This window comes from Sander lucioperca, chromosome 7 (genome assembly GCF_008315115.2).
Source record: "Sander lucioperca isolate FBNREF2018 chromosome 7, SLUC_FBN_1.2, whole genome shotgun sequence".
NCBI classification, from domain to species: domain Eukaryota; kingdom Metazoa; phylum Chordata; class Actinopteri; order Perciformes; family Percidae; genus Sander; species Sander lucioperca.
In genome coordinates this window covers 6,778,695-6,800,928 of record NC_050179.1, presented here as the reverse complement: position 1 = coordinate 6,800,928, position 22,234 = coordinate 6,778,695, and positions in this window count along the sequence as shown.

Here is a 22,234-nt window from a genome sequence, read left to right as displayed (position 1 = left end):
TAACTTAAGTGGAAGAGACTTAAAATGAGCGGGTCTGTTTCAAATTGGGCCCATTTTCAACTCACAAAACACCCATTTTACTTCTCTAAATGTAATATGAGCTCAGAGGCAGTGCCACTGAGATTAAGCCATTTACAGACAAAAGGGTATATTAGCAGTTAATGTTTATTACTCAACACAGCAGTTTCACTGTAGATGGCAAATTATCACCAACTGTCAATGCTCTACTTTCTGGGGGTCCGGATATCTTGCGACCGCTGTCTTATTGGATAGTAGATTGGATAACGTTTCACTTTAATCTCCAGAACAATGCACTAGTCATTGTAGTGTAGTGACAGAAACCTCTGGATATCTTCCTTTTCAGCTTCAGCTAGATCTTTTAGTAGCCATTACAATAAAAATATTAACTGTAAGAGGCAAAGGAAGCCCAGATCCCCATGTGTCAGACAGCCCGGCCCAAGATAATATCCGCTTGCTATTCATTGGCCCGCTTCAACAGAGAGGTACATCTGACACAAGAAACCTTTCTCACATGCAAACATGTCCTGTATCTCATGTGAGGCCATTTGTCTAATTTCATTTGTCTAATCTTTTAGTGAATCACTTGAACTTTTTGTCATTGATGGTCCTACCTTTATGGAGAGTGAGCGCAGGAGAGAGAGAGAGAGAGAGAGAGAGAGAGAGAGAGAGAGAGGTAAATTACATAATGAGATCAAGGGCCAGAGTGTTTGTGTGACCCAGTTTGACGAGTAGTAAGCAGACACGATCTGAGAACCATTATGCACTCTGACAGGTCCAAATGAATGGGCCATTTCTCTAATGTGGAACAGGGATGGGGGGCCTCGGATACTTAAGATGTTTCAAATTCAGCAAAACAGTGACCTCCCTCCAGAGATCTGCGAAAATAAATCCCCAGTCACACACTCCAACCACAGGAAAAAGAGGAAAAATGGGCCTGTCCAAACAGCCTACTCGCTCGCTTTCTCACCAGCACGTGAAACAAAGTGGAAAAGTATGTGTTTCATGTTTTTTGTGCATGTGAAAAAAACTGGGTCTCCCTATTTTCAGTGCATACTGTATGTGAATCTTCGGCATGTGAGTTTGTTTGTAAGAAATTGTGTGTGTGTGTGTGTGTGTGTGTGTGTGTGTGTGTGTGTGTGTGTGTGTGTGTGTGTGTGTGTGTGTGTGTGTGTGTCTTTTCACGTGATGTGTATGTATGAATGCGTGTTAACTGTTGCACTGAAATACCAGTTGTAATACTCGTGTGTGTGTGTGTGTGTGTGTGTGTGTGTGTGTATATGTGTGTGTGTGTGTGTGTGTGTGTGTGTGTGTGTGTGAATTGTGCAGAATGTCTGTTTTCTCCATTTTCTATTCCCCTTTCGCCTCTGTATCGTCTCCCACTGTCAGTCTGCCCACTAGGCCAGCGTCGCTGGACCTCAGCCATGAGGAGGCCACTTTCTGGCTCCAGTAATGTGTGCTGAAAAATCCCTACTTGAACTCTGCAGACCCTCCAGCTTCATGAGAATCCAGCTTCTGGCTAAAGGGTTGCATGGCTGGCTGGTAGAGGTGCACATGCATTAGCAAGTCTCAACTGCTGGTTGAAAATGTATAAAATACAAATTTATAGTCTTAAAATGTCTTTGTCCTACTCCAGAAATCTAAAATCAGTTTGAACAAAGATGTTTAAATTGGGATTTGTGGCAAACTAAGGTATTTGGAGAATGTGAGGTTGTTATCAGGTTAACAGTTGCTCTTTATTAGAACATGCAAGCCATTTATATTCTCCAGTTTAGCTTTATGCAGACAAATGTCAGACAATTGCAAAAAAGCTGACTTTGTTTTTCATTTACAAGATTCCCTTTTTTTAGGAATTTGTTTTTTGCATGTGGTATTTATTATTCTGTTCCTGCATGTGCTTGTGTACGTGTATATCTTTGTTTATATGGAAAAAGGAGCTGCTTATTTGGTGAACTGAAAATTGTTCTTACATTTTGCGCTAAAACCTGTAGGAAAACCTATTATAAGAAGTAAGAAAGTTGAAACTTTGTTTCATTCCAACTGTTTTTTTTTTGCGTGTTTAAAGCCTCAAACCCTATATCTTGTATCAAACCATTAACTGACTGTATACTACTAGATAGCAAAATTAGTTATATTTTTATATGTACGTATCTTCGGAAATATGAAGCAGAAATGTATCTGTAAGTTAGCAGTGTGCACACCAAAACTTCTCCCGAACAATAAAGGTTAAAAAAGTTCACAGCACAAAGTTCAACCCCATAACTCTCTTTGTCTTCCAAACTTCTGCTCACAGGTCATGCTTCTTAGACTATGTCACTCAGTGTGTGAGCGTGCCTGCAGAAACAAGGAAACCATAAAACCATGAAGTGCTTCTTTTCCTTCCCTCTGACACATTTCTCTTTCGGCGGTGCTTTTTTAGCACACTGAGCAGGAGGCAGCGGCAGCAACAGGAGGAGGCTGATGGAGAGGGCCACCTGAACAAACCCAGTGTGGAACCAGGCAGCCAGGACAGCCAGGACAGCCAGGCCCAGCCAGATTTATGACTCTCACCCCACTTTTCCCACACAGAGGCCCCTCTCTGGAGCTTCTGGATGTGTTGGACCCTGTCTATTACTTTTTGTCACCTCTGTCTGCCTCTCCTTCCTGTCCCGCTTTCCCATTTCTCTTTTTTTTTTATGTCCATCTATCTTTTCCCTTCCTCTTTTTCTCTATCTTCTCCCTTTCTCCTCCTCCTTATTTCCCAGACATCCTGGCCAGCTGTTCATCCAGGCAGGGTGTCTACAGCTGTCTGTGTGAAGCTGCGTAGGTTGCATAGCTTGCGGCGTGGAGCTCTTTCCCAACACCTCGGTCTCCTCTCTTCGCAGCATCCATAACCTGAGCATGACCTTGACACCACAACTACATGTTTTTTTCCAAAACCACACACTGCACAGAGGTAATCTAGGGGAGGTAACGCTGCAGAAAATGTACACGTAAACATCAACACAATATATTGAGTCACACAGAAGCACAAGATACACTTAAAAAAGCAATCTGCACACAGAAACTCTATAAAATTAAGCCTAACGTTGAGGGTGTAGCATTTACAGTACAGTTAACACACACAAAATGAAAACAGTGCTCTCAGCCTTTCTCTGTGTTTTTTATTCTCCTCTCCACCCAGCAACAGTGAAGCCTTGGCAGAGGCTTCAGATTGCCCAGAGTAAAAATCAAACCACTGACTACAGACATTTAGTAAATGGGTAAAAGATTTCCCCAGACAAGGGTAAACTCTGTTACAACACCCCATGAGACAAGGGGTAGTAAAACCAAATGAAGTGTGCATCAAATTAGCCCTGCTTTGCTGCAGATATTGCAGTAATTAATCCAGCCCTTGCATGCTTTTCTGCTGTGGTAATCTGCTCTGTTGGCCAAGTCAATCTCAGATGCGGGACTTGAAAAACTCTAAATTCACCTTTTTTTTGGAGAAGAGGAAAATTTCAAACTATACCTTCATGCATTTGGGGGAACTGTGTTTCAAAATGTCTCCTGAGAAGTTTACATAGCTGTTATTTGTTCGAGGTCCAGGGTAATTGCCGAGAGACTGTAGGTCAAAAACAACATTCCTCTCTGCTTCAACAAAGGAAGAGTTCGAATGTTGGAGGCAGCAGCTTAAAACACTTGAAGCAACATCATACTAAACTGCAAGTGAACTCAAATGTACAATATACTGTTGTCTCTGTTTTGCCACACAGTGTTGGCCAAATGTTATGAATCTTGGTAAGAATGGTTTATTACTTATGGGGGGCTTCCAGTGTTTCTTGGTTGGTTGTTACAGTAAACTCTGTTGCCATCTGTGCTGCATGGTGGAGACCTGAGTCCTCGGAGATGGACGTGTTTACTCTGCAGTTAATCACCATGTCTGATGCGGCCTCTCTGGACGTGTGAGGGGGGAAATGCCGGCTAAATGCAGTCACCGCGACCTAATGAGGTGGTTTAGCTTCAGCAGCGTGCCATCAGCTGTACTCTGTAATTCAGAGACACCGACTCAACAGTTCCCCTGGCCAGCCTGCGTCACAAGTGCGTTCGTCCGTATTGGCCATGTCGCCCACAACCCCGGGAAACATGTTGAACGGCTGCTGTAGGAGCCCGGAGTCCAACGGGCCGTCAATCAGTGTGGAGTGTGTGGTTTAAAAATGGAGAGAGCAAGAATGGTTACAGAGAAAAAGCAATTACAGTTGACTGATTTTCAAGGGGCAGGCGTCACACTTCCCATATGAAAGCAAAATGAGTGTAGATACTGCATACTGCATATCTCTACCACATAGAGAAGGCACAGCAACAGGCCTTTCTCCTCCCCTTCTGTCCTCGTGGCACAGCAGTGCTGTTCTTGGCAGCGCTTGGTGCTGTAGCTCCACTCTTCGCTAATGGTTAAACAGCATGTCCATGCCATGCTCGCTAATGACAGACTAGGCTTACTCTACTGAAGTGGTGCTTTTTCAGAGTCAACGATGCACAAAGAGCATATCGAGCACCACCCAAAGCAGCTGAGGTGCTGTGAGGACACTGTCTACACGCACAAGAATGCACACGTATTAACAAACAGGCAAACAAAGCTTTGCCACAGAGAAAGTGTCTGCTTACACAGCTTTCCGAGGTGACTGATGGATATGAACTGAAACACACACAAAGCCTCAGATTTTTGATTTCAGCATTTATCTCCCAACAGTTCCTCTGAGATCTCTCTTTCTGATACCACTCGTAAGAGGTATTCCAGCCTTGAATTGGTTTCTGTATATATCATATATATATATATATAAAAGTAAGTTTAAAAGTAAACCTCTCCCTGATTCATTAGATAGAACTCCTGGCACTGAGTTCCACACCTTCACTGAACAATCAAGAGATGAGAGCAAGTGTGTGTTGTTTGTCTTTCAAGACAGGAGGAGGACCAGAGCGCTTTGTTTGATTTGGCATTTGTTTAGCCATATTATTAGGACAGTAAACTTCCGAGCTGAATGGGTATGTGCACCACATGTTGGGCCTCTTTTTTTTACGTTTCCCATGAGACAGCTAAAATGTAAGAGGACCTCCAGCTATTCCCACAAGAGGTGATGTAGGGGAGGTAAAGGTCTGCAAAGTGTAGGAGAATTTCATGCACATCATCCATCATTTCCAGCAAGCAAAGCATGAATATGTGTGCACGTGTGTATGCAAGAAATATACTTTTTTTTGCATTTGTGTGTGTGCGCATGGGCATGTGTGCATCTGAAGGTATGCATTTACTCAAATTCTTTAGGATATCTGACTCTAAGATCCTGACACACTTTCCCAGCATCCACAGGCCGGATCTGTTTCTACCCCTCGGCAGGCCCATTTCCACACTTCCTCAGCAGAAAAGGTGGGAGCTAGAAGAATGTGTCCTTTCATCAAGTCTGGCGCAGCATGAATATTTCAAACAGGCAACATGATTCCTCAATGCCAACCGACACAAAGAAGAGGTCTCTGGGTGAGCTCAAGGTTGGGGCGAGCAGAGGTGAAATTTCGGATTGGAACTTGGCTTCTAGGCACCACCTGCTCGCAGTGACAGACAGGCAGACAAGGCCCTGGAGCTGGTGCCGTGACAGGGGTTTGGTTAAACCCTATCTGACCATGTCTGCATGTATCAGTGCCAGGCCTGCCACTGGAACTAGGCCTGCTGTGGAAAAGTACAAGCCCAGGCATGTGCTTGCATTGTTGATTGTGTGTGTGGATGAAGAGGATGGGTGAGCCTATGGACATACCAGGCATTCCACATCGGCAATAAAGCCAAATTGAAGGTGGGGGATAAAGCCGGGGTGTGTTGAGTGATACCTGGGCAGCTGGGACTGAGAAGGTGAGACAGAGAGGTTTAGGATGGTTAAGAGCTGCTGACACTGCTTTAGGTGAAAAGAGGGGAACGATTATGCAGGAGTGAGGACTTTGCTCGATTTGTGGTCAGACCAACATTAAGTAGGTTGTGCTCCAATTTTGACTCAGAAATAGACAAGTATGCCCTCAAAAGTGCAGGATATTACACACTCTAAAACAATGTGAATTTGCCCCAGTTCACTCTCCCACAAGCAGCTGAATTGGTTTACAGTAATACAACTTGAATGGTTCTGCTCAATGTTGCACTGAGCGAATGTGTATCAAACATTTCTGTCAAATGGTACTGATTCCTGTACTGCATTACTGCCAACATGCTGTCATATTGTTATTGTACATGTTCATGGTGGCGACCCTGGATGTCACGTTGGTATGATATCTCCACATTTGTTTGGGTTTAGAAACCTTTCCAGTGTGCTGGTTAAGTCATTGGACAAACACAGGCCACTCTACAGATCAGAAGCAGATAGCAGATACATGATTTTTTAAAGATACACATACTTTTCAAACACAGGGAACAAAATGTTCTTGCAAACATACTGCAAGAAGGAAATGATCATATGTCTACAACAGTGGTCTCTGACCACTTTAAAAGCAATGTCTACTCATGACAGGTTGGATATGTTTGATGTATGTATGAGTTGTGAGCAGTTCAACCAAAAACTCTGACTCAGATTGTTTCAATTAAATAATTGTAGAAGGCTGCAGAGGTCTGTCCAGTATTTTATGAGACTAAAAGACTTTCTGACCTGATGATGTCGCTACAGGAAAAGTCAGGGGATTAAAAGTTATCACAATTCATCATAAGGGGAACATGAATGTCTAGTTTTTTAGATATTTTCCTCAAAACCACACACATGAGTACCTGATGATGGCACTAGAGAAAACGCTAGGGAATCACCAAAATAACTGGGATGCAACATCTGGGAACATCTGGGAACTTTCTTAATAGTAATAGTTTTCTGCATTTTTTCTTCTATAAAGTGTTTTGTAGCCATGAAGTCATGAAAGACATTGTTATTGTTATTAGCTGTAATTCATTTCATACCATTCCCTAATATGCTCAATATATCGGGTAAAATGCTGAAGTATTGCCAGTCGATGTTAAACAAGACCTCATCTGTTGTAACAAATATTTAACACCTCTGGTGTACAAATCTCTGCACAGCTTGAGATCTGGTATGTCCAGTTTTCTGGACAGCACCTTTATGTGTTTGATACAAGTCCAGATCTCTCTGTTGGAGAGTGCAGAGCAGTGCTGAAACCACGGCTCATTTAGTCACAACACTGAAGAAATTAAAGCCAATTAAAACCCAATGGGCTCCCCGCTGAGACGGGTCCTGTAACATGATACTGGAGAAGAATGCGTGAGACAGGAGGTCCAGATCCATGGACACAATGTGGTCATCAAGGCTCAGAGGGAGACAATGTTACACAGTGTTCACTGACATGAATGGAAACCCCTGACAGATTTGGATTTTTAAAATGTTTTATATGCTGAAGTGTAACCTCATTTACATCACCAAACTGTTTCACCTATTGTTCACCTTTAAATGTTCTTCCATTATCTTCAATTAGTGGCCTTTGAATTTGCAAGGCTGACAAAACAGCCTCCATTGTTCTTTTGATGTACTCTACAGTCCCTCACTCTCACGCACACTCTGTTCTGTTGTGGCAAAGACATGGAGTTCTGCTGAAGCCCAAAATAAGCCCACAGCTTTAATATCGGAGCAATTTCCAAAGCTGTGTAATAATAACTCAATGCCCACAGTTGATGGCGGCTGCTTCGACTTGAGTCTTCTGACATCTGGATGCTCTTCAGATAGTCTCCCGAACATGGCCTGGTCGATTCAAAATGAGGCTGCCTTTCAAAAGACAACAGAAGGGGCTTTTGTTTCGTAGTTTGACAGACTTCCAGGCAACATGTGGACAGGGTAGCCATTTTAAGGTATGTCTTCCTGCAAGTCTGAAAGTTTTTTTTTTTTACTCCTGGACAGCCTAATGTGAGCCAGATTGTTGGTGCTTTGGGGAAAATATAGATCTCATGATTACCAACAATTGACCAATTCATTTGAGGCCTCCTTTGACATGGCATATGTGCAGCTGCATTCGGTATTGGGGTTACTGTGTGTGTGTGTGTGTGTGTGTGTGTGTGTGTGTGTGTGTGTGTGTGTGTGTGTGTGTGTGTGTGTGTGTGTGTGTGTGTGTGTGTGTGTGTGTGTGTGTGTGTGTGTGTGTGTGTGTGTGTGTGTGTGTGCTCGATCACTCCCACAATAATAAATCAAAAAAGGCTGGTAGCCTTTAGATCATGTTGGGCCCCATGTTTGGAAGAATGGATTGGCACTCAATTTGAGCACTGATTTAGCCACTGTCAGGGTGTTTGGGTTAGAATGAGCCTATACATTACACAGATGGGGATCAACCTAAGTGTGTATGTTTGTGTGTGACAGCCGGCATATTCTTATACAGTTTTGGAGATACAAAGCAAAGCATCATTAAAGCCAGCCAAATACAGTGGATCAGGCAGCACGTGCAAGCACTGGCATTAAAAGCAACAAAGGTTGTGTGATGAATGGTTAAAAAGCTCAACTGATCACCAGCCTTTGTAGCTGAAAGTTTAAGCCCAGATTGCTATGTGTGGGCTGCCATAAAATCTGTTTGGAAAGGCAAAAGGAGGCAATAGAGTAACTTTACTGGCTTGAGATAAAGTGCTTGTGTACAAAGGGATTCCAGAAATGCCAGGGAAGATGGAGACTGTCCACAGGCCAGGTAGCTCTCTGAAACGTCCTCTTTTCTCATCATGGAGCCATTCACAGCTGGCATACAGCTGATTCTTTGCACTGCTCTGTGTTAAACCACTGGCACCAGTACTTACACACAGTCTAATATAAAATGTATAAGTGGAGAGCACTCCAGATAACAGCGAAGATACATCTGAAACTTCTTTTTTCCTTTTATCCTAAATGCATTTTATCACCTACTGCTCTACTGCTCTAAGTCTAAGAGGTAACCAGTGACTGCAGTAAATGGATGAAGAGACAGGTTTCTTTACAATATAGCCACTTCACTTTATACTTGGGTGTATGTTTATAAAATTGTGACATGAGGGAAGAGCTTGTTATCTTAGAATCACATAAATATAATTATCGAGTTGTAAGGAGCTTGTAAGTAAGGATTTTTGAAATATTTAAATTTCCTGCATTTATGCAATAACATTCACTCAACAGTTAAGCCCAACCAGCCACTACAACAGAACCAACTATAACAATGCATGCATGGAGAATATCATCGTTACACACAAAAATAGTATTAGTATATATGTAAATGTATATAGGCCACAAATGTATGATATTTACAGAGATTCATAGAAAATATGCATTAGCTACAATTTAATGTAAAAATGGAAATCCAACTATTTCTTATAGTAATGACAAATACAACTAATCCTGAGTTGCTTTATTTGTTATCATTATCTTTTCCTAATAACTTAATATTAAATTTTTGCTCAAAAAAGGTGTCTGTTTAGTGAGTCTACCTAGTCATAAGAAAACAACTCTCCATCAGCATCAGAGATGTTTCCCACCATTTAACTCTTAAAAGATCGGAACCGAACGCCTGTTGTTCCACTGCCTGTTAGCGTGCGATTCCTTGATCCTTCTGTAACATGAAGCTTGTGTAGCGAGCCTGGACCACATGGGGAGTGCGATGTTGTGAGGTGAGGTATTTTTCGACTGGGAGACGAATATGTAATGCATTCCAGATACTCTGGCCGCACACGGCTTTTCTCCCCTGCTACCTATAGGCATCAATCCTCTCCCCTTTCGCTAGAACAATAAACCCACTGCCACTAAGGAAGAACTCATTTCAGACCCAGAAACAAAACTACCTCTTCTGTCGCTTCCTGGGGCCTATGGAGAAGGATTCTTGTTGTTTGCTGGCTTGAGGTTGGTCTCTAAACACTAAACACTTTCTTTGGCCCATTAACGTCAACCCTTGACCCAAAATTTAAGACCTTGTACCCATGTTCACACGTTCAAGACCCCAAACGTTTTGTCATTGACCTTGAGCTCACCCACAGAGCCAGCCAGGACACTAAATCTCCCACCCATCCCCCCCAAAAGAAGTTGCCAGTGATTCTCCGATACGTGACCTCTTGGATGATCACCTCGTATAAAGATGTTTCTGGTGATTCTCCTACATGGAGGTCTACGCTGGTTTAACTGAGTTGCATAACTGGGATGATATTCAGGTTTCTCTATCCAATGAGGTCCAGATGGAAGATGGTGTGTTTTAAAAAACAAAGCCCAACGGGACCTGCTTGTCTCCCACCTCTTCCCCTTCCTGACTTCCTACCCTCTGCCCTCAATCCTTTCCTCATCTCCTCCACAGTGCATTAAGGAGCACCAATCAGGTTTGAGCCTAAAACAACAAAAACAGCCTCTGCGAAAGCCACTTTTTTTCACCTTGTCAACACTCAGGGTGGAATGCAAAGACGTATATGAAACACAGAGTGCTGAGACAATATTCATAATTAATGTCCAAGGGTTGTTAAAAGAAATCAACATTGTTGGTTTTATTATCGTGGCCTTTCCTCCCATGTTTGAGTGAAAATTTCAGCGATGCTAATTTGCAAAGCAGCTTTCTCCCTGTGTCATTTTAATGTTATTCTCGCTATCTTTCTCTCTTTATTAAATCAGTTTCATTGAATTGTATTATGTCCGAGCTGACTTGCCAAACAAAGCCAGAAGCGAGTGGGGGCGGCAAGTAAATTTGATATATTTTACATTTTGGTAAAAGCAGTACTTCTACTTATGCTTCTTCAAACTGCCGCCGAACAACAGATTGACAGCTCTCCCTGTGTGAGACAAACACTCCCGCTTGGCCTTCATTTAATAGGAATGCATGGGTGGAAACATGGTGCATGTGTGATGTCGTGTGTCTCAGCTTCCCCATGTCGTTCCAATGTTCTCCCCTCTTTTATCCCTCCATTTTTTGTTTGAATTCCTCACCTCCAAGGCATCTGATCCTGCAAGACCTTCAGACATGATGGCTGATGGTACTTTGAACTGAGCTGCATGAGACAGAGTCAGCAAGGCCAAAATGAGCTCTTCTATACTGGGCTGCATTATACCTCTATTGTACTTGTCCATACATCCTATCCCCAACTCCCACAGGCAAATCCAAGTCAAGTCACAACTATTTATAGTCAAGATGAACGTCTTGTTAAAAATGTTGAACATTGCCTTCCAGTTTTGTATGGCCGGCTCTAATGATTGACAGCAGATGACAGTCGTTTTTGCTTCTTTTGCTTCTTGCCCTGCTATCAATAACGTTTCTGGGCTTAGTGTTAGAAAGTTAGTTAGTTATTTATTTTCCTGTAACGTTAGCGTTACCCGTACTGAGACTGCAAGGTGAAAGTCAAGTCTGGGGATCAAGTATGTCAATTCTCACAGCAGTCATTTCTAAGTCAAGTCTGAAGTCTTCATTTACAAGATTGAAGTCTAAATTAAAGTTTAATGTCTCAAATCAACTGGTTTTGATGGTTTCAAACTATATGGACGTACTGCATTCATTCCACTGTATACCTAACTGTTTACATTTCAAATTCACTTTATTATAAAGAGCAGCAACAAGGCACTGAAATGGATTTGCTAAATGAGAAAGAGTGAAGAGATTAATAGCTTTTCTTAGTACAAAAAAACAAAAACAGGTAGGTGTAAAAACAAAGCTCTGCAAGCAAGACTGTTCTATGATATTGATATTCACCTAGCCTGAGAAAGTCCTACCAATTGTTACATAGCTGTGGTTTAGCTATCAACAAATTTTACACGGACATACATCTTTAAATCTGACTGAAAGTAAATACAGTTGGTAGTCCCTGGAAATCACAGTAGCTGTAGTGAACTGCATAGCACAGTGGATCTGCTTCCTTGTCACTTTGTTGGGGGACTTACCTGCTCTATTTGTGCGCACTTTTCGGGTTTCTTCATGTTAGTGTGCCGATTGTGGCTCTCATCTGAGTGTATGTGTGCATGCTAGAGAAGTGGCAGTAGCAGAAGTGACACATTATTTGCAACTATACAATAAACTGAGACGTGTGGCTAATTTCTCTACAGCTGTTATGCAGATCCACTGGGGTCTCACAGTTGACAGTATAATAAAAGTGATACTTCAACAAACTTTGGATAAGAATTAATAAGTATGTTTTCTTCTTCCTTCATGCAGAGGATGGCCTAAAAAACGTGTACGCCACATTAGGTTAGGTCATGCTCACTGGCCCATTACACACTCAACTACCTCTGAAAGTTTATCCTCTTTTAGTTTCTGAGAACTGCAGTCCAAACTCTCTTTTATTGACCTACTTTTGAGGTGGTGCACAGATGATATATGAAGCAGGCCTATTTGGAGAACAGGGCTAGCCAAGTGGTGGGGGCTGCGGGGGGCTGAAGTGTTGCATACCTCTGTGTATGTACAAGGAGTAGCCTTTCACCTCTCAAGCTCTGTGCTGCCTTTGTCTTTGCACAGGGAGGACATAAATCAGCAGAAGTCCAGCACAGGAATGAATAGTCACCAAAAGCTCTAAATGACTACAGCAAGAGGAGGGGTGAGTTGAGTAGAGAGGTAGAAGTTCTGCAGAAAGATTGTGTTCAGTTGCTAAATCGTGAGATTTATTTTAGAGTGAGAGACAACTCACAATCCCCTCTTCCACCCCCATATGTATGTAAGTGCGGAGGCAGGAATTATGTTGAATCTACAACATGTTCACCTCACAAGTCTGGCAGGCAGCTCAGGGACAGAGTCAGCATGAGACGAAGATAAAGCAAGACAGAGAAGAAGAAAACGATCCAGCAGGAAAACATGGACGGGAGTCATCATAAAAAAGAATGTGTGAAAGTCTAACCTTCGAAAGAAAAGCCTCCGGCATCATCTAATGTTTTGTCACACAAAGGTGCAGAATTAAAGGGTTTTGTCTTATGGTCTTAACCTCTAACCTTTTTCACCAGTCTGTCAAAAACAACTGACATGCACTTCTTATAATTGTCAACAGAATACAGGAGAGTGCTGTCTTTTTGACCTGGGGAGACTGACACTGTCTTCAGGCTTTAAAAGTTAGAAAAAAAGATTCTTTACGACAGTTTGCTTCTATGAATTTCAAAAGAATATTTCCTACAAAATGCTTTCATTTATCTTTTTAATCAATCAATCAATCAAACTTTATTTGAATAAGACCTTTCATACAAGTAAGTGCAGTGCTCTACACTTGAGTGAAAAACTAATAGGACTAACAATACATTAAACAATGACTATAGAGATTTGGGATTAAAATGCAAATAAAAATGATAAAATTTAAACAAAAGCAATAAAATATATATATATATATATATATATATATATATATATATATATATATATATATATATATATATATATATATATATATAAGACAAGAGAAAAACAACGAATAACAGACATAAAACAAGTTACATTTAATCTAAAAAGGAAGGCAGCTAACCTGTTCAGTCTTATCTTCACATCTCATGTGGATTAAACAACCTTTTTACCAATAACAATTAGATTTAGACATTGAATCAGCAAAACAGCTAAAAATAAACCTGAAGAAACAAATATTGACATTTGTCAGACTGACTACATTATAGCCACTGTACATATAACCGTTATGTGATTAAATAATTTTAAATTATTCAGATGGCGTCAGTTTTTCTTTGAGGAAAAATGAGACAATCCCAGTTACAAGAATCTACAGCCAGCCATAATCACAGCAGTGCTTTAAAGCTCAGTGCTAACATAGGCATGCTAACATGCTCACAATTACAATGCTAACATGTTGGTGGTGGCAGGTAGGTATAATGTTTAACATTTTACGTTGCTAACATCTGCTAATTAGCACTACAAACAAAGCACAACAGAGGCATGTCATTAGTGTTTCAGGTATTACCTTTATTTATCATACATAAACCAAAGTATTGGTCAGATTAAAACTTTGACCTGCTGTTGGCACTAGACGGAAAGTTAGGCAATCACCAAAGCCATAAGGATTCTTCCTCTGGGGACCAGGGATGTCTGTACACAAAGGCATGGAAATCCATCAAGTAACTTTTATTCTGTCTGAACCAATATGGTGCTGTTAGCATGGCTAAAAACTGGTGCAGTCCTTGTGTGACTTGTAGCCTGTTCTTTGTAATTGTACACATAGGCTTGGCTATGTGTGGCTTTAAATAATACTTTTTGTGGATTTTGTCCATTTATTTAGCACTGTATTATTGATTTGTGATTTTCCTGTAGGTTAAATGTGTATCATGTATCGTAGACCTGTCAACATTAGAGCATCATCTTCAACCACAGCCGTCACTCTCAGAGCTGTGGGTTAGAAGCGATGACTGTTTATCAGCCATTACATACACAAACACACACACATACACACACACACACACACACACACACACACACACACACACACACATATACACAGACACACCCACACACACACACACACACACACACACACACACTGTAACCTACAGAAACATGTCCCGACAGGCGTAGACCCTGTACACCAGGAGGTATTACATGCTGTCGCTGTGCCATTACATAAGAGTCTTCAGAAGAGGGTAAAGCATTCTTACAAGCTGATTCACAAGTGTAAAAACATTATAAAACATAGGAATGAGCAGTCTGCTGAGGGCGACTTGGAAAAGGGAGTGAATCAGGAGCCCTTAAATCATTTTAAGACCTGAGCAGGGCCAGGACAGGTGTGAGCAGCATCCCAGGTGCACCTCCACAGGCCATGTAGCACCAGTAATCAGCAGTCAAGGATGGTAATGACAGGGTGCTGTTGTCAGAGAGCTGTACACTGACACAGAAGCACAAACAGTTACAACTCAGAGGGACACTTGCACGCACACACTTATCCTGTTTCATCACAACTGGCGTTTTGCTTTCTCAACCTTCTCACACATTCTCCCTCTCCCTCGTCGACCACTCAGACATTTTCACACCTCGCTCGGATCTCTCACTTACTAACCCAGGCCAACACATACGCAATAAAGTCAAACAGCAGCTGTGCGGTTATATAAGTAGCTCTCTAACCTGTCTGCAAACCTGTTGACCTCCAGCCATTAGGGTCAGATCAAAGGTCAACCAACAATTCAAAACAAAAAAAGAATGCAAACCAAATTGATGATATGGGAAAATGTTATTTAAGTTTAGTTTTTCAATCATTTACGAAAGTTGAAATGAAATTTGAATCACATTTGGTGTAAGGAAATATAAACTATGATCTACTCTGCCTGTTGTGGTATTTTTCTTTTTTTTCTTCAAAAAAGGGTAAAACCGTACATTCAAAATCACATTGAGATTTGTAATAATGCAAATAACTAAAATTCAGACTTACAACATAACCTTATTCAACAGTTGTGTGGTTTATTTCATATTGATATATTATATATCAAGTTTCTTATTCAATGTTTCTATTTTTGGCTGTCTTTGATAAATATTACTTCCCATAAGATGAATGTACAAAGAAAAAGTAAAAACCTTTGTGTAATTTTGTTTTTGGCCACAACTGTTTCTGACACTATGAGAGGAGTGTATGTTTGCGTTCTGTCAAAGAAAAGATTGATGTAAGAGATTTGTGAAAGGTTATGTGAATCAAAAGCAGCCCATTGATAGATGAAATGAACATTTGCCACCTGTGTGCTTTTATCTTGAGCTGCTGTTAATCTGAGGAGGGGGAAAGTACCCCGTCTGTCACGGACTACAGGTATGTTAGGACATACATCCCCTGCTTTCCCCTTAGTGGGGTGTGGTAACAGTGCTGGCACATTATGTCCTCAGTTCAGAAAAAACACCCCATACCAGCACCAGCACCAAATACCTCTCAACTAGTGATGCACTTTTTTCCCCTGAAAGATTTCCCTCATGTCAATGTCAGAAGTGTAGTGAAGCGAACAGCAAGCGGATCTGGCCTCTGGTCTAGCCAGGATGTCATTATGAGATACCAGCGACACCACATGCTATTTTTAACTCTGTCCTTTCCCAATTAGACCACAGTCACAGCTAGCAAGTCAGGCTTCATGTGTGTTTGTGTACGTCTGTGTGACCCTAAAGTCTAGTTGGTTACGTATCAGGGGGGCAACTGTCTAGCAGCTTGTCTCGGACACATCTTATATAATATATGCCTGCTGATTACAGGCCCTGTCAGGGCTTATTCAACAGCGCTGCTGCAGTGGAAAGCTCTTGTCCCTGAGATGCTGTGAGCTCATGGAGCTCTCAATGTGGAGGTACGACCACAGTTACCGTCCTCTGTGACCCTGCTGACTGTAAACACACACCAGGCCTAATCTTCTGGGCCTCCATAAGCTGCAGAGCATACAGGACCCCTGACATAGGAGCTGTGCTGAGGAAATAATGAGTTTACCATAGTGGACACTGAGTGTGAATCAAAATTCCACTGATAGGTGATAAAAAATAATACTAAATTATCACTAAACCTAGTGTTAAGGCCCTTTAAGTAACACAGGGATGAATGGAAAAGACCCATTAAGACTTCATCAAGAAACACAGAGAACTAAATACACAACTCACTCTGAAAGTGAAGTAGGGGATGTGTGCCCTCCACACTCCCCTCCATGCTGACAGGCCCTCAGCAGCCCTCAGGGCCATAACTAACGCTCATGTCAGATTGGCATCTTTGATCTTACATAACCTGCTTAAATTCTGCAGCTATCACCTTCTCCGCTGCAGACCTCAGTGCAGAAAGAAAGCTTTTGTCTCTGAACAAAGCCTACATCTGTCAGAAACACTCATTTGTTTTGAATTCCTCTTTTTATCCTTTTACATCGATGCAGGCACAACCCGGATTGGCTAATTGGGGCCGGTCAGGTTTTTTGGCCGCAAGGGCTGGTCTTCAGTCATGGCACTGGGTTGAAATCATAGTTGAATAATTGAATAATATAATGGATGCTGTCCCTAGGCTGCCTCCACTTGCAGCCCACTCTTTTTATTCATTTATTTTTTCATGCAGCCAAACCGTCTCTGATGCAGCCATATGGATGCAGCCCACCGTTCTCTACATGCATGCAGCCCACCCGCAGAGTGCAGCCTAGTTAATGATGACGTATTTACGGCACATTGCTAAATAACAGAAACAAACCGTCACATTTGAAGCTGTGAATGTTTTTTGTCAATGCTGTAATGAGATGAGAAGTTGCCTTACCAATTATTAATGTCAAAGACGGTTTAGTATAAAGGATCTTTGCTAATGTCTGTATTTATTTGTTATATATCGTTGTTTAATAAAGTTTGTTAAAATAAAAAATAAAAACGTCACCTCGTACACTTCCATATATATATATACTGACTAGATGTCGCCTTGGCTACTACTGTTCATTGGAACAAATGCGTCAATAGAGCCGCCGTCTTGGCGTGGGGGAGCCACTCCTCTTTAACGCATCAGCGTCAATGCAGGCAAAGCTCTAACGGAAATAAAATCACCATAAATCGTCAAAATCTCTTGCGATTTTCTAGTTTTTTTGGTTCGTTCCAAAGGTCAGACATGTATTTATGATCGAGTGCAGAGACAATTTAAGCTTTTGATATTAATATAATATACTTCATGTTCAAAATATAATGCCTGTACATCAGCAAGCCAGTAATACAATGTGATGTAAGAGCTACCCAGCATAAAATGGATATATTACAAGACAAAAACAAGGACTCGTTTTTTTTTCTGATATTTTAACTGATATCAAAACATTTCATATTTATTACAGCTTCATAAATGATTACAGTATATAACACAGGTTAACCCTTCTTAAAGGGGCGCTATGCAGTTTTGGCCATTTCTTCGCTGTTTTCTTGCTTTTTGCTCGCAGGTTTCTCTATAGAACTCCCCCTACAGCTTTGGAATAGATATTTGGCAGCTCCTATGTTTACTTGTGTCTGAGTCCTCGCTCGGTCAGTCTGCCGTTTCCTCTTTCTCTGTTCCTCCGACAATGCTTTCCTAGCTTACTGCTTCTTTTTTGCCGGCTTAGCCATGACGATAGTGTGAAAAACTCCATCGCTACCTTGTCAGCCGGTTCCTGAATGGGCGTATGTGTGCAGTGGCGTGAAGAAATTCGTTACATTGTGAGACTTGATATCACGCAATACTTCCTGATGCTGAGACCGGCGGCTCGCCGGCCGAAAGTTGCAAGGGTGGTTTTTCCCATAGACAGTATATAAGAGTGGACCAAAAGATCCCGCGTCTCTGGACGGAGACCAGTGAAGGCCGTTAGAAGCACTTTTCCGGTGAGCGCTGAGCGTTACTGCACAGCCTCCAACTGAGAGAGACGACGTAAATGTGCCGTGAGCAACGTGTCTGAAAGTTGTAAGTCTTCTGGTAGCTGTGCCAAGAGAAATCTCAATCATTCCCAATCTTGCAGAGACGGAGAGCGTAGGTATATGTAAGGAGATAGCATAGGCACAGGCTAATTACTGCTAACTAAAATGCTAGTTAACATTAGTAATTACACTTAAACAGCTAATGTGAGACGAAACTGCCTGCGCGCTTCTCCTGTACTATACGGTAATTCCTCTACTATGGGACAGTAAGTCGCGTGGTTATGACACAATCGTTAGCCTATTTTTACAAAAACGTCTGCTACGGAGCTATAACGTGAGGTACAAGGTAATGGAGCCTTTTATACATTGTTGTGTTTCTTTAGAAATAAACACTGGACAAATAGAGTCTTTAAACGCTTCAGATGTAAAGTTATTCTCTGTCAAAGTGGCGCCAAAATGAATGGCAGTCAATGGGATGCTAACGGGAGGTGATCACTTTGTAGCATTAAAATGGCGCCATAGGAGGTTCGCGGTCCGAGGAGAAGCTTACCCCCTTGGTTTTTCCGCTCACAGGCGCTATAGGGAGCGAGGCGACCACCATTCAACTCGAAAAAAGTCATATAACCATTCCAATGACTCCGAAGCTGTTCAGTTAAGGTAAATTAAGCTAAAAAAAACTGCATAGTTCCTCTTTAAAACTAAGTGTTTAGTATCCCTGCAACAACACTACATTACCCAGTTTCTTCCTTAGACTTTTGCTCTGCAGTTGCAGAGTATGAACCTTTGCCACATGGTGTTGTCTCAACTTATGAAAGGTACAGACAACCAGTGAAATTAAGCTAAAGTGGTGGTTGTCTATGCCATCTTGAGTCTCAACAATGTGATCACGAAGACCAAATATGTCCTCAGACCCTACTTCTGCTTTCACAACTCTGTTTAACAGAGACACTGGGCACTGACGGGCTGCTGAGTTGATAATAGAGGCCCTTCGGATGCAGTGCTCAGCCGAGCGAATTTCCAACATCTTACGATCATATTACATTGATATAAATACATTCTGTTCATTGTTGGTTTTCCTAACTGGCAAAAACTAACTAGCACTAGCATGGGTAACTAACTAACTAACTAGCATGAATTAACTACATGGTCGTCGACCAAGGACTGAAACATGAAATATAATTTTGTAACCAGAAATATAATTTCGTAACATTCAATATCATAAAACACATTCTGTGAAATGTTATCCCTTGCTGTTTGTTTTTTTCATTTATTTCGTTCAAACATCCATAAGCAGCACAAAAGTCCGGCATCAGTATATATCTATGCGTTACAGGCGGAGATAGCAGAGACCCCCATTCCAAGATGGCGGCGGTGTTGACGCATGCTTAGAAGCCCAAGGTGACATCTAGTCAGTATATATATCTATGGTACACTTCAGTCAGCGGTGCTTGTTGGAGGTTGCGACCGCGAGCAAAAAGATGCTATAAAAACAGATAATAGAAAGCGCAAAAAACGGCGCTGAAAAGGCAAAATTAAAAAAGGAAAGCTCTAGGAAGTGATGGGGCTAGATGATCTAAACTGAGCACCTTTTTCATTAAAACCAGGGCGAGTGAAACGCCAAATGAAGATGATGAGACGGGTAAGCTTAGCTAGTTCGAAGCAGTGCAAGATGCTAGCGGCCGTGCAAAATACAATACGTATAAATACAATGTAGCCTGCAAACCAGCGTTCATGTTTATGAATCAAGCATTTTCTTGTAGCTCTTCAGCAGCAGCTACTAGTCCAGTTTGCTGCTAACAGTGACAATGAAGAGCCAGTACCAAGCACCAGCCATGAGCCCCTGGACTCCAGAGTGGGCAGGTAGGATTGCTCATTAAGTGAATATTATAAGAACTAGAATTAATATTAATGAAGAGTATGGTGTAGACCTGCTCTATACAATACAATGCCCTGAGAAAATCAACGATGCCAGATGATTAAGTATTACATTAATGAAACTGACTTGACTTTATCAGAAAGCTTTGTAAAAAGCTGCTGTCAGTGTGGAAGGCATATCTAAGCTGTTGTATCACAGTGTGTGAACAAGTAAACATGATCAGATTAGTTACAATAACCACTTTATATGCCCAAATGTTACTAGTGATCCATTATTTCTTTTATCATTGAAATAAGGATAGTAAATATACAAAGCCCACAACTGAAAGGAAATAGAAAGTAATATGAAGTACTATTCAAAGTGCAATACATTTTATTTTATTCTTTATTTCTTTTTATTTTATATTTTAATTTATTTTATTTAATTTCAAAGTTTGGATATCTGTGAACACTTATTTGCAAATAAAATAGATTCTGATATTGTTGAACATTACATTGTGTAGTTGGACATTGTGTAGCCTACATTGTGAAGCAACACTAACTGTATTTGCACTGATTTGGAAACAATATTTGACAAAAATGCACTGAATTACAAGGCTGTAGTAAAGTGAAGTAAAGTGGGCCGGTCTCAGGGATGAAACTCCAGGGCTGAAAATGAGTCCCACTCCAGCCCTGCCAGGCAGGGTTAATGACCTACAACTCAGAGAAGAAAAGTCTGTTGCCATGCAATTGTGTTTGTATATACTGTGGGTTCCGCTGAAAGGAAGCTCTGGGTGGCAAGAGGAGGAGGAGAGAGGTGAGAGGATGTGGGGAGGACAGTAGTGGTTTGGCACAAGCCGCTGTGGGTGAGCGTCGGCCCTCGTTGGCTGGCTGATGGAGAACATCATGCTATATAGTCCTGCACTTGAGGGTTTTTATAGAGTGAGAGTGAAAGAGGGAGAGAGTGATCATTATGGCTCCTGGAATAGCATAATTAGAGAGAAAGACCTCGCTGTCTCAGTGTCTGTGCATGTGTGCACGTTGTTTTTCTCTTCCTCTTGGGAATAAATCACTATATAGCATCCCAGGTACATTTATATAACACTGGTTTACTGATTTTCTGACACAAATGGTACATTGTGCATTTCTAGAGATGCATGGCCATTTAATTCCTTACACATCTAGCTGACACAGAGTAACATTTTCATTCATTTGGAATCATGTTTCTGGTCACCTGGTGAATGTAAGTCAAATATTCCCTCTCCTTTCACAGTTTTGGCCTCTGCTAACTCCTGAGGGAAATATCTGTCTCTTTAGCTACTAAGTGCTCCACTATGCTACCAGCTAGTCACTAACTGTGTCTGTCTGCTGTTTTGTCTTGGGCACATAGCATACGGTGAGGTTTTTTAGAAAGGCTTCTGTTGCCAAAAACAACACCAAGAGTGAACCAATACAGTAAAGTTGTGGAGCAGAAAACCAAAACAATGAGCTGAAAACAGTTCTCAAACTCTGTAGAGCTGAGGCCTAGTTAGGTGCAAATTTTCTATGCGTTCATCACTATAAATTACCCCTTACATATTACACATCACATGCCTATTTACAGTCATTTATCCATTTATAATGTAAAAATATATAGTTGCTGTTTTGAATTATAGCGGAGATCCCAAAGTTTTTAAATATACCATCTATGTCAGGCTGAATGTTGTGAAAATGTGTAGGCATATAATGATACACAAGAAATATAGAATATATTCATGTGATTGAATGATGAATGGTGCAGCCATATAAAATATGGACTTTTGGGTTTGAATATTTCACTCAAACATCATATAGCTTCAATGAAGAGCTGGAACAAGCTGCTACAGGATATGTACAGTATTATACTGTCAGACAGTCACAAAGGATTAAGATGATTTTAACAATGATGATTTTAAAGATACCCAGTGGAGTTTTTGACCACTTGTAGCGCTATGGAGCAATGTTTTTATGAGCGGGTGCCTGATTTGTTTGTATTTTGTGCACACACACACAAGGATGTGATGATGCAATACCCGACACTGATTCTGGGAAGAGGTGTTGCATTTTTAAAAATAATTTTTAATGCCTTGAGCAGCACAAACTGAATTATATTTCT